Source organism: Egretta garzetta, unplaced genomic scaffold (genome assembly GCF_000687185.1).
Source record: "Egretta garzetta isolate BGI_Z169 unplaced genomic scaffold, ASM68718v1 scaffold29, whole genome shotgun sequence".
Lineage (NCBI taxonomy): Eukaryota > Metazoa > Chordata > Aves > Pelecaniformes > Ardeidae > Egretta > Egretta garzetta.
Genome location: NW_009260796.1, coordinates 41725 through 54382, shown reverse-complemented (window position 1 = coordinate 54382; position 12658 = coordinate 41725).

Genomic DNA, 12658 nt, shown 5'->3' with positions numbered 1-12658 from the left:
TGTCTTTTCAGGAATGTACTCAACTAATCGTAACAGACAGATGTAATTCTGATGGATATCCAGCTCCTAAAGGGATCGGGGAGGGGTACTATTTCTCATAGGAAGTTCTTTCAGATTTTGAAACCAACTCCTTTAGATGTTGCACTGTAATAGCATATATCAGCTCCCTCCTCTTAAATGATCTGACCATTACGCAGGGCTACCCCCACGTGTCAGACTTGCTGTACACCGTTCTGGACATCTCTAAGCAGTTTCTCACTAATAGGAAAACTTCCAAATTCAAGCTTCTGCAGCGTTCAGTCCCCACAGTCAGTTTGTTTTGATAACAGTGATATAAAAAAAATAAAAAATTAAAAGTTGTACTGTGCTATAGAGACAACACAGCCCATTCTGACAGCCAATTTATCTGCAGTCCAAACGCACAGCTAATCAAGTCACTAGAGCAAGCATATCAGCCACGTACCATGCTCCACAAGTTCCTTCTGACAAACACTTAACATCTGCAGTCTTCTGAAACACTAGACATTTTTCCACAGCTACAGAAGTCGGGCTGTGCTATGGATGACTGGCCCCAAAAGTCCCATTTCTGCAAGTAGGAACTGATGACCTGAGAACTGTTAACATCAAGGAACTAAGCAGGCAACAATCTCAAAGGGATGCTTAAGTGATGCTACCCAAATAGGTTCTTCCCACATAAAAAGTATTTTAAATTTTGGAAGCAGTGGATTTTTACCAGTGGAAAATCAACAGAGTGGACATGGTCTTAATTTTATCTCAAAAAAACCCCAAGCTAGCAGGGGAAAAAAAAAAAAAAAAAAATCACATTCAGCAGCTCCTACACACTCATACACATGCCTATGTACTTTCAGAACAGAAAAAGGAAACCCTCATCCTCCCAGACATGCTCCCCAATATTGCTTATATGATGTCAAGTTTTATTTTAAAATCTAAACAATATTTTGGTTTTACTCATGACACCAACTCACTCCAGCCACCACCTCTTCTAATCACAGACTAGACAGAAAAGCTAGAGAAGCTCAACACCACATCCAGCCACACAGAGAATAGACCTGGTTGGACTCCAAACAGAAACTTAAGATCACAGGAGGATCAGTCTGTTTTCTGCACTGCAATTATTAATCTCTTCTGCCTAATTTTCTTCCCTGGAGCCCTTCCTTCCTCTCACCTGGGGGCTGGGGGGAGAAGCAAGCTAGAGAGAATATGAATATTATTCTTCATACACCCACTGAACCACAGGCTGATTTTAAAGAACAATATTTAAATGAGGTTCAAATTATGTTCCTACTGAGCTAGATTCTAAGGAACACATTTTTTATTAAAAGCAAACATGTACATAGGAAATAACCTTTCCTTAGCTTACTAATGGGTGACACCACCTCTTTCCATCTTGGAGGGCTCATTCAACATTTATATCTTCACCTTTATATACCTGAAAGCAAAATCCCCAATTTTATTCACTTTAAGGAGGTAGAGAGAATGTTACTCAGAATGTGTTTCCAGTATTGATTCCAAACTGTTCCCTGAATGAGCAAATAGTCAATTAGTAACAAGAGGGAGACTAAGTACAGGAGCTCTCCATTAGTAATACCTTGAGACATCCTGCTATTACAAAGCCTAAAGGCTCATATTTTCTGCTAAAAGCACAAATCAGTAAACCAGGTCGTAAGAAGTTACAGTAATTCCTACAAAGCTTATTTCAAAGGCAAACTTGTTTCAGGACAAGAAATGTAGCATAAAACAGTTCTGAGAACCATGGAAAACAGCAAGCTAGAAATTTATTCTAAAACTTGAAGAAAATGTAACTCACACTTGGCAGTTAACAGAACAGGCATTTAAAAAACAGTCATTTCCATTTAATACTGAAAAACTAGATATTTTCTACAGCTGCTGTTGTCAAAAGATCCTTAGCTAGTTTGGTATGGACAAGTAATACCAAATAGATATTGATGATACATCAACACACAAAGTAACAAACACAAAGATACAACAGAAAGTTGCCATCAGCTAGACTTTGACGTAAAAGAAGAGCAACCATGTCTTAAATTGAAAGATAGAGTGAGAAAGTGATGATCTATAGCCACACAGAAGAGAGCTCACTGGTGCCTTGATGCAAATATACCACCTAATATATATCAATCTCCAGACATCAATATAGGAAAACACCCACCTCCAAAACACCATCCATACTTTTAAGGACACCTTACCTCCCTGTTCTGTTCCAACAGGAAAAAAAAATAATAACATGGTAAGATACCAAAAGAACTTCATTCTTCACTGGGGTAAAAAAGGTGTAAATAACCACAAAAAACTGAAGAGAGAGCTGCTCAAATTATATTTTTGAAATGTAGTCATTTCTTAACCAGTAGAACAACAGGTTCCTCAGAGTTTACTTATTGTTCATGTAACCCACTCTTGAGCACAAACTACCATTAAAAAAAAATAAAATCCCCACATATTTCATCATTATTTTATAGCTCACTTGTCCACTATTCCAAACAATGACACATCCTAGAGAGAAAGCGAAAGGTTTGCCACAGCAGAGATTTTCATGGTTCTGAGCTATCAAGTCAAGCTCTCTCTGTACTGGGGGGTGGCCAAGCTGCTAGGTTTGAGAGGATTTTTTGTGTTGTTTTTAAAGCATTAACTGGCTATTTCATACGTTTTCAGATTAGCAAAGTGATATAAAAAGTTACCATTTTTATATTGCTTAACATTTATAAAACTTCCTGATAACAATGACAAAGTACCATCACACCTATTTCATAAGCAGAAAAACACAAGTGCAATGAGTTGTTCAGCTCGAGGTCATGCAACAAGTTGTGTTTGGGTTTGGTTTTTTTGTGGTTTTTTTTTTTTTTAAGTGCCCAGAGCACAATCCAAATATTGTGATACCAACGACATCCAAAGTCCTGTTATGAAATAACATCATGCCGTCTTTCCAGTCTCTCTTGTTGTCTACTTGTAGCATGAGCCTTTATCATCTCCAGGAATTAAATATATGACCTAATTAAAATATCTTTGGGATTTAATACAGGAAACATGCTTAATTTCAAACAGAATGTTATAAACAAGAGGCTTCATTCATTAATAATCCCTCCCAGCCTTTGTTTCTATTCAAGAACATCTCATGTGCATTAGGGCCTCAGAAAAGTCCCAGCAAGGAAAAATGTGAATATAACTTATCAGGACTCAGAAGACTTCGCTAAACATACACAAAAGTAATTACTTTCCACATCTTACTAAACTTGTACTTTGGGACAAAAGCTATGGAAGTAGTTATTTGATGAGTAATTAGTGTAGGAAAGAGAACAGGGCTCTCGTTAATTGAAGCAAGCCTTCACGGAGAGAAGTGACATACAATGAGAATACAAGTGGAGGCAGTTTCATTTTTCATATATTACAGACATGGAAAGAGAAGCATGCAGTTAGACAATAAAATTCAACAATAAAAGACTAAGCCCATTCAACACGAAGAGAAGCAGGAAATAAGAATCAAATGACTTTTTTCCAACCAGAAGAATGAGCAGATACGCTGTTTACAGAACAGTGTTCGACAAAGCCAGCCATGGAAGGTAAGCTGTAACAGCGATGGAGGCTCACGGGAAAAGAAACATAACCTCAAACGCTCACATTAATCACCAAAAAATATTGACAGCAGGTAGAATCCTGAAGTCTACAGTAGGGAAATTGGCACAATTATGGAAAAAAAAAATATAAGTAGAGGTACAAAATAAATAGGTTACAAGCCACATATGTTTCTAGTGACCTGCTAAAGGACATTTGACACATGGGGAGCGTCACTGATAATTCTAGCACCTCCCTACGAATTAGTACAATAAAAAAAACCACCTTAAGACTACTAGACTACATGCACCACTACCTTTCACCTACTGCACTCCTGCAGTATCTCAAAACATTGATGAAGACATTCAAACAGCAACCAGGACTGTTTCAGCAGGTCAGAAGAGAACTTGAATTCTCCCTAAGTTTTCTTTCAAAAGCATACGGTATGGCCAGCCAACACAAGAGCAGCCTCAGTTTTTCTACTGTCATCATCTGAAAGCCTTCCAGAGCTTCTGCCCTGAGTTCAGTTCAATTAAGCAACAGGGAATACAAAATTTATCATGGAAACTGAGTCACAGAAAACACTGAACAAGGAAGGGGGAGAAGATTTCCCTGATTAACTACAGATACAAGAGGCAACTCACAGCAAGTTCTCAAAAAATAAAATAAAATGGGTTTACTTCACTACAAACATGCCCATTTCTATTTTGTTCCCAGTAACACCAAGTAAACTCTGTGCATGTGATGATAATAATAAACCTATAGTTTAAGTCTTACATTAGAATAAAATAATTCTCATTTCTAAAATGTATCAGAAATTAAACACACAGCTCAAACCACTCTTAAGGTAAGCCGTATTTCCTGATGGCTCTTACTAGCTGGGCACTTGACTCACAGAAGTCTTTAAATGTATAGATTTTAAGTACATTCTATCCTTGGGTAAAGTTTCTCATCTTAAGGGTTCATGTTAGAAGGCAAGTGGCATAATTCAGTGGTTTAAGGAGCAGTCAGAGGCAGGTCTATTAAGTTTCATGAAAATGAATGACCTTGGAGACATAAATTAGATTTCCTGCATCTCACTCCCAGTTTGTAAAAATGAGGATTAAGTGTTTAAGTCTCCTGCACTGACCTCATTAGAAGATCTCTAAATGGAGACATTGGATTCCTTTTTACGCAAGATGTACCATCCTGGCACAGAGATATCAGGTACCAGACACCCAACTGTTGTTAAATTGTGTGCACTTTGTTCACCTAAAGAACTTGGGGTCTTTCCCATTTTTAAGTTTACTGAGAACAAGGAGCAAGGCAAAGCTTTCTCTGCAGAATCTTGTCAGATACCGGGCCTTAACCAGGCAAATTTTAAGCAACTTCACCAACCTAAGTTCATACTTCTAGTTCCATACTTTGAAGTTGCTTTCATACTTCTAAGTTCATGCTTCAGTTCTAGACCATACTGCAGTATGATCACAGCGAAGCTGATGCACCTGAACAAGAGGTGAACTACCTGCATTAAAGCTCCTGCAGACAGAGGGGACAGAAAAACAAGTTGAAGAAGAAATATAAAGGAACACAGGTAGAATTCTAAGAGACAGGTTAAGTTGTTCTGTGGGCAAGAAAAACTTCCAAACAGCAGATGAGCACCACTACAAAAAAAAAAAAAAAAAAAAAAACAAACAAACCAACCACACACACACACAGTGGAAGGCAGAAGTTTAAGCAGCTCCACTCAACTCAAAGTTTTCCAAGCTTAGAGCCACTCTTCAATTACAGGTGTAGGAAAAAGCATTTGATGTGTGTGTCCACCCTTTCACCATGAAGAACCTTCCAACCTGCCAAGTGCTCTTTCTTAATTAAAGCAAATCTGAAAGTCCGGATTGCCTAGGCACCATGTTTTTTACTGGGTATAGTTTCTTGGAGAAATACAACCCTTAGAGTGCTTAATATTCTATGATGTAACATCACTTTCTTCTTTCATATTCATAACACTTTTCATGTTAACATGCATGAATGGCTGAAGACTCCTAAATCAAGGAAAAGACAGAGGCATTTTAGCACCAACACCCTGTATTTAGTCCCTCGTGGTTGTTAGTATCAGCGGGCTAATGTTATACACACTCGTTTAAGATTCATAATCCTTAAACAAATATATTTAATAACTTTGATATTTAGCACAAAGCTTCTGATCCCCTAACATCCTATAATATATAGTTAATTACTAACTGAACTTGCCATTTTTCTTTAAACTGGTTGCCAAAGTAGTAGGCTTTGACAGAAACCATCATAGTCTATTCTAATTCTCTATTCCACCACACCAATACACTCAAGTCTGGATCATCCTGCTTTACACAGCAATGCAGCCACGTAATTATCATAAGTGTTCAGGTTTAAAACAAAGTACAGTCTTATGAGCTGCCTCTAGACCATAGCCGTTTCAGGAGCAGTACAGAAAAGGCCTATCTATGGCATCAGGAGTCTGACTCAATGCCTTGAGCTGCAACTCTAACACTGGAAGTCTACCGTTCGCCACACATTTTAGCTCTCCCACAGTCTATATGTGCTTTGAACTCTTTCTCACTTAAAGGAAACTTAAAGCCTCTTTTCACGAGAGCTTCTATTGCCAACATTACAAATATCTTTTGTGAAATCTTTTAAAGACATGAGCTAAAACAAGACAATTTGTCAGTTTATGCAATACATGGGTGGTTATGGAATGAGTAGTACCGCAGAGACTGCTGACTCAAGGTACAAAGGCACAGATGAGGTCCCACGAGTCACAGCCGCTCTGTGTTAAGCGCCCAGCGCCATTTACTAAAGGATAGAAGTAAACAGGGCTGCTTGAAGTTACCCGTCCTTCAGGGAAAGAAAATCAGCATCTCACATATGCTGTCACTGAGAGCGATCACTCGCCGTGTACCTAACCTTCAGTAAGTTACACAGTAACTTATCCTACACCACCTCATTAATGTGCCCCTACCTCACGTTAGGCACAAATATATGGATAGGTTATGTGCATGATCAACAATCCCCCCCCCAATTAAATTCCCCCATCCATTCCCCTACCCACATTCAGACTACCATGATTCCACGTACAGAAATCTGACTGTAGGATCAAGAGTTTAATACACAATATCTGCTTAAGAATTTAATAGATACCACTTGCAAGATATCTGAGATCCAATAAGATCTATCACGTTTAGTCCCCTAGAACAAATTAGGCTTACTCTAGATAAGGATTCATTTGTGATGTGTGTGTCCACCCTTTCACCATGAAGAACCTTCCAACCTGCCAAGTGCTCTTTCTTAATTAAAGCAAATCTGAAAGTCCGGATTGCCTAGGCACCATGTTTTTTACTGGGTATAGTTTCTTGGAGAAATACAACCCTTAGAGTGCTTAATATTCTATGATGTAACATCACTTTCTTCTTTCATATTCATAACACTTTTCATGTTAACATGCATGAATGGCTGAAGACTCCTAAATCAAGGAAAAGACAGAGGCATTTTAGCACCAACACCCTGTATTTAGTCCCTCGTGGTTGTTAGTATCAGCGGGCTAATGTTATACACACTCGTTTAAGATTCATAATCCTTAAACAAATATATTTAATAACTTTGATATTTAGCACAAAGCTTCTGATCCCCTAACATCCTATAATATATAGTTAATTACTAACTGAACTTGCCATTTTTCTTTAAACTGGTTGCCAAAGTAGTAGGCTTTGACAGAAACCATCATAGTCTATTCTAATTCTCTATTCCACCACACCAATACACTCAAGTCTGGATCATCCTGCTTTACACAGCAATGCAGCCACGTAATTATCATAAGTGTTCAGGTTTAAAACAAAGTACAGTCTTATGAGCTGCCTCTAGACCATAGCCGTTTCAGGAGCAGTACAGAAAAGGCCTATCTATGGCATCAGGAGTCTGACTCAATGCCTTGAGCTGCAACTCTAACACTGGAAGTCTACCGTTCGCCACACATTTTAGCTCTCCCACAGTCTATATGTGCTTTGAACTCTTTCTCACTTAAAGGAAACTTAAAGCCTCTTTTCACGAGAGCTTCTATTGCCAACATTACAAATATCTTTTGTGAAATCTTTTAAAGACATGAGCTAAAACAAGACAATTTGTCAGTTTATGCAATACATGGGTGGTTATGGAATGAGTAGTACCGCAGAGACTGCTGACTCAAGGTACAAAGGCACAGATGAGGTCCCACGAGTCACAGCCGCTCTGTGTTAAGCGCCCAGCGCCATTTACTAAAGGATAGAAGTAAACAGGGCTGCTTGAAGTTACCCGTCCTTCAGGGAAAGAAAATCAGCATCTCACATATGCTGTCACTGAGAGCGATCACTCGCCGTGTACCTAACCTTCAGTAAGTTACACAGTAACTTATCCTACACCACCTCATTAATGTGCCCCTACCTCACGTTAGGCACAAATATATGGATAGGTTATGTGCATGATCAACAATCCCCCCCCCAATTAAATTCCCCCATCCATTCCCCTACCCACATTCAGACTACCATGATTCCACGTACAGAAATCTGACTGTAGGATCAAGAGTTTAATACACAATATCTGCTTAAGAATTTAATAGATACCACTTGCAAGATATCTGAGATCCAATAAGATCTATCACGTTTAGTCCCCTAGAACAAATTAGGCTTACTCTAGATAAGGATTCATTTGTTGGAGAATTGGTATAAACACACACACACACCCCAAGAACCATGTCAAACCAAACCAAAGCTTGGTTTTCCGAAATTTTAACAGTGATTTCTCACTACTAAGCAATTTTGCTCAATGTTTTTATTCATTTTTAGCGTAACACGTAACAAGAACGTTCCCCCTATGTATTTTAACCAACAGTTGTACGAGATGCCTGCTCCCAGACCAGCTGATCACTAAGAACTCTTCCAAACAGCTCCAAAAAAAAAAAGGAAGAGCTGCAGGAGGATGGATCAAGTGCCCAAAAATGTGTCTGCTTCCCCCCCAAAACAGTTGTCCATATCAAAAGGACTAACATGAAGGAGAAACTGCTCATCAGGCAGACAGAAATATTTTTTAGCACTAGATGACAGGACTTCCTTTCTCTTCCTTTAACCTGGTTTCTCAGAGAAAATAAACTTCCCTAATTCACCTCGCTTCCCCCTCTCCCTCCCTCCCCAATTCCTTTATCCTCTCATTTCATGCCAGTAACTTCTGGCGCGTAATGAATTTCATACAAGCCTGGCACGACAGTCATCTCGGCAATAACCAACATTCCTGAAAGTTTTGTACAAGCCAGCAGATGGAAAAGAAAAAACTCTCTAATTAATTACATCCCAACTAAGGCCTGGCCAGACAGAAACCAGCATTTTACATTTTGCTTGGCAGCCAGCTAGTTTGTAGGCACATCCATGCCACTTGCCCATTCAAGTGTTATGAAGGACAGGGGAAAAAAAAAAGAGGGAATAGCTGGCAACAGGGATGGAGGGGGCAAACTTCAGGACTGATAAGCTCTTGTCTCCTCAGAAGAACTGCTAGAACGTAAGCTTCATTAGTACTGCTGGTCATGAAAATAAATTTACACTACAACCTTCATTGCATGCGCCAGAGAAGCCCACGTAACATCCATCATTCTCAAACCAAAGACCTGTTACGTATTTGAAACAGGCCAAAATTGAGTCTCAGTATCAGAGATTGATAATACCATGATAACATTTTTTTTAATATAGACAAGTAGATTAAATACATAGATTAACTGAGACCTGAAAATTAACGAGCACTCATTTTCTTCCACTTACCTCGAATCTTAAAACAGTGAACTAGCCTCTCATTCGCGTTCTGTAGGAAGAACAAAAGAAACAACCTACACGTTCAAAGAACTACCCATTTTTTGATAACTCAATCAAAAATTTACTTTTTAATCTATCAAATTTATGCAACACCTAAGCTGATCTACATTTTCAGGGATGCACTTCTAACAGAATTAAGATGCCAAATACAAATGCAATCCTTTATGCCTAGAATTCAGAGAAACACCATTAGCCCTGATACAGTGCATTCCATGCACACATTTCTAAGAATTTCACAAAAAGAGGCCATCATTATCCCCATGAGGCATAGAGGGAAAAACTGATGTTTGTATCCAAGCTAGTTTCACTTTTCTCTAGGTCAGTGTACTATTCTGGAAGCTCTGTGAACTAAACAGACATTTGTATTAAAAAAAAAAAACCAAACAAAAAAACCCCAAACCAAACAATACCTGTTGAGACAGGAAGAGTCAGCTAATATTTTGATCTGTTTGGGATTTTTTTCAGTCACTTACAGCAATTCCTTGCCCCAGTAGACTTATAAATCAAAAGGAGCCAGTGTAGTATTCATATCTTGTTTGCTCCTTTGTTCATACATCAGCCTCTCTGAAAAGAGCAGTTGGGCACAGCTACCAACATTATAAAAGCTTGTGTAAAACGCTGCTGGCAAACCAACATAAAGAGCACAATACTGCGTTGTAGACCCTGCTCCCTAACACCTCCTATCACTCCGAGAAGCGGCTAGATTTTCTTCCTAGCAACTTGCTGGGAACACCATTTCCAAACTGCATCTAATCCCACTCACCTCCTCCTGATACCCTCCATGCCACCAATGCCATTCTCGCGTATCTTCCAGTTGCCCTACTGCAATAAATCAACTTAACACCAGTAGAGTACAAGCTTCGTTTCAAACAGCTTTAAAAAAAAAAAAGCACCGTAAATAAACAGGTCTCCAATCAATAGGGGTTTTGTTGTGTTTTGGTTCCAAGATAGGTGGTTTTTAAAAATATGCCATATTTTAAGCCTATTGATTTAAATTTAAGCTCTGAGCTAAAGTCAGATACTATGCATCCCTTTAAGTAAAGCAGGATGAGTTCATGCAACTGAAACAACTGCAATATATTTCCAGAGCAAAACCAGAGCAAAAAATAGCTGAACCTTAAAAATAGTTAGCCTAACCAGGTTACCATCCTAAAAAAAACCACCACAACCAAGAAACAACTGTACGTTAGAAAGTTAGAGTTGGTTGGGATTTTTTTAATGGTTAACTCCAACCCCGACCACCCCTCAATTTATGTAGTTGCTCAGTCATCTCGTTTCAGGACCCCATAATAACTGTTTCCCAACTGTCATTATTTTTAAACGAGAAATTACCTACAATTCGAGTACTGTATTCATATGCCAACAACACAGAGCGTAACATGTTACTGAAGCTTACAGTATCCTTAAACATGGCACATAATGAAATCAAAGCTACCCTCAGGCAATCTTAATGTACGAACAGCTCTGCTGAGAGGATAACACAGGTTCTGCTGTGCCATTACACAGCCAGTAACACACACTTGCAAAATTCTATATGCTCACAGCACACTTTTTTCCTCCCGCTCCCAAAAGTGAAATAACTTCTTTATAGACAAAACAACTACCCAGTATGGCTAGAACAGAGATGCATTTTGTAGCTGTGACAGTAAATTTATGAATAGTGTGTTATTAAAAAAAGTCAATTATTAAACTGCAACATCAGAATGCCGTTTTTCCCACCTAAGCTGTAATCAGCATTAAGATTACACACACCATACCTCTTCACATTCATGACTGCTCTTGATTATTAGCCTTTTGCTGTGGCAGCACTGAATCTATACCCACAACTCCACAGGATGGATTTCCACATGCATACAAAACCCCCACTAGGGTAAAACAAACCCCTGGATGCAAATAAGTCACTATTTGTTAATCCAGCCAGGTAATTACTGTTTAAGGCAGGTCCGTCTCTCCTAGCTCCACTTACATTTTCTGGCCGAGAAATGCTTCCCATTTTGCACAGGGATATCAAGAGCTACGTCCAGATGGAGACTTATCCCTTTCTCAGTCACTCCATAGTACAAATTCACATGCCATAGGAATCCTAAAGGCGCAGAGAGGCAGCGTAAGTATTCCACTGTACCTCTCTGTGAACTCAAATCGTAGCATTCATGCAGACAATAGCCTGCAATAATGTTAAAATTAGCACTAGTCACACCAAAGATATACAGGTGGTAGAAAAAATAGCAAAAAAAGAAAAGTGCCCTCGATCCAGAGGCAATCACCACATTTTATTGAGGTAAGGAAACTCAAGTAATTTACCCTAATAATACACTGAAGTCAGCTGAAGAGTCAAAAACTTAGAGGCCTCACGATTAAACTATGACAGTTAGTGCTGCCTATTTTCCAAATGATCTAGTACACCGGCACCTTTTCCTCAACACCCACATTAATTTTTTACCCCCTTCTGCATACCTCAATATCATCAGCTAGTTGAAGTTATCAGTGAGCTAACGGAGATTTTACCATACCTCAATAACCCAATCTACGGAGCAGCTCACGCCCTCGCGCAGCAGATGCTCCTTCACAGCCTCAGCACAGGCTACGGTAGTCCTGCGAGGAGCAGGGAGTTGGACTGGATGATCCTTATGGGTGCCTTCCAACTCGAGATACGATTCTACAATTGTTTGGGGTTTTTTTGTGTTTTGGGTTTTTTTTTTTTAAACAGATGCTGCTGTAAAAACAGAAACATTAAATAATCACCAAAAGAGGAAACCATGTATACACTGACATGACATCTAACCTCTGCACACTTCCTTTTACTTTTGTCATCCTAATGCATTTATCTGAAGTGTTCTCCCTTGGCAGTAGTTTTCCTCGCACGCTGCCTCCAGACCAAACGCCCCAAAGCTAACACACAAATGTGAAGCGGAGTAATTCTTATTTCAAGCCAGCTGGGGGTTTCATTTGGGGGGGGGGAGAGAAGGTAGAACATGAAAGAAAGTTGAGAGGGGTTCAAAAGAGTGTACTTCCGAGTCTCACCTCATGTGCTCCCTCTCTCTCTCTATTCAGTTACAGACAGAGAAAGCAGCAGAGCCAGCCCTGGGAGGGGAGGAGGAAAGCACAGGCAGAATGTTTTGGCGCCCTTTAGCTTCTAATTTACTATTTTGCTTTTTTTGCAAAGTTACCAAAAAGCCATTCAGGGGAAGGAGGAAAGAGGTAGGAAACATTTCCCATTCTCTCTCTTTCCC